Raw genomic sequence first — 1,701 nt, forward strand, 5'->3', positions numbered from 1 at the left:
TTGCTCTGTTAATCCATTTTCACACTGCCAATGAAGACACATCCAAGACTTCCGTATTAGCTGACCCCACTCCCCAAATCCAGCCTGACAGTCATCTGCATTCTTCCTCCAATTCCTCTCAGTCTGAGGAAAGGAAAAAGTGTTAAAAATACAGATTACGAGGGACGCATAAAGAAAAGGTTGTAAAGGAGCACTGTGGGTGGTTGGAACCATCGGAAATCAGGGAGATGACAACTTCCCAACTTCCCAATGTCCCTCTGCCATTCTGCACCCTGCCCTCACTGACATGCCAGGCTTCCTGGTCACCTCAGCACCAGTTGGGTATGTCTTCTTTTTATGTTTGTTGAGAAAAGGTCTCACTCTGTTGCTCAGGCTGGAGTGCAGTGGCACAATCTCAGCTCACTGCAACCTCCGCCTCCTGGGTTCAAGCAATTCTCCTGCCTCAGCTTCCCAAGTAACTGGGGTTACAGACGTGCAGCACCATGTCCGGCTAATTTTTGTATTTTTAGTAAAGATGAGGTTTCTCCCTGTTGGCCGGGCTGGTCTCGAACTCCTGACCTCAAGCGATCCACCCGGCTCAGCCTCCCAAAGTGCTGGGGATACAGGTGTGAGTCACCGTGCCCGGCCCAGGTGTGTCTTTATGATACTGAAGATGCATGAGAAGGGCTTCATGGGCAGGGTTCAAAGTTCAAAACGAGAATTTGGATCTGTGCCTGGTCCCATGTCAGTGTTCTCGTTTTGTTTCATTGTTTGTTATTTGTTTGTTTGTTTTAAGAAGGGAAACCACTTGGACTGTGTCCTCTTCTTACTCTCCCGGAGGAAAAGAAGATCTTCATCAATGCCGAATGGCAGGTGCAACAAAGCCCCTCTGAGAGCTGGCTTCGTGCTCAGGAAAGAGCACGCCAGGTCCCGCTCCTGGCATCTAGCTCTGCGCGATCAGAGAAACTGCCTCAGCAGAGAGCTGGAGACGTGAACTCTGCAAGCACAGCCCTCACGCATGCGCACTCTCAGGGGCACGGGGTGACAGCCATGGCTGGGCCGATTATGATGTGGGGAAAGCTGGCCTTCACAGCCTGCTTGCTCTCTCATTCTCAGTCTCTCAGTCTCTCTCTCTGTCTCTCTCTCTCTCTGTCTTTCTCTGTCTCTGTTTGTCTCTCTGTCTCTCCCTTTGTCTCTCTCTCTCTTTGTTTCTGTCTCTGTCTCTCCTTTTTCTGTCTGTTTCTCTCTCACTGTCTCTGCGTGTGTCTCTCTCTGTCTATGTCTCCCTCTCTTTCATCTGTCTGTCTCTTATTCTGGTCTCTTACTCTGCTTCTCTCTCTGTCTCTCTCTTTCTCTTTGTCTCTCTTTCTCTCTACTTCTCTTCCTCTCTCTGTTTCTCTCAATCTCTGTCTCTGTCTCTTTCTCTCTCCCTGTCCCCTTCTCTGTCTCTCCCTTTCCCTTTCTCTTTCTCTTTCCCTCTCTCCTTTTCTCTGTTTCTTACTGTCTCTGTGGGTCTCTATGTCTCTCTCTCTTTCTGTCACTCTGTCTTACTCTGTCTCTGTCTCTCCCTTTCTCTTTCTCTTTCCCTCTCTCCTTTTCTCTGTTTCTTACTGTCTCTGTGTGTCTCTGTGTCTCTCTCTCTTTCTGTCACTCTGTCTTACTCTGTCTCTGTCTCTCCCTTTCCCCTTCTCTTTCTCTTTCCCTCTCTCCTTTTCTCTGTTT

General features: G+C 48.9%; 1 non-coding gene across 1 annotated transcript; it reads right to left on the reverse strand.

Moving 5' to 3' along the window:
• Nucleotides 1–782: 782 nt before the first annotated feature.
• On the reverse strand, nt 783–992 carry LOC118143276 (small nucleolar RNA U3). Its single transcript, XR_004727512.1, has one exon. It is a non-coding gene; the product is annotated as a small nucleolar RNA U3 (small nucleolar RNA).
• Between the last annotated feature and the right edge of the window lie 709 nt (nt 993–1,701).

This window comes from Callithrix jacchus, chromosome 7, assembly GCF_049354715.1.
Source record: "Callithrix jacchus isolate 240 chromosome 7, calJac240_pri, whole genome shotgun sequence".
NCBI lineage: Eukaryota > Metazoa > Chordata > Mammalia > Primates > Cebidae > Callithrix > Callithrix jacchus.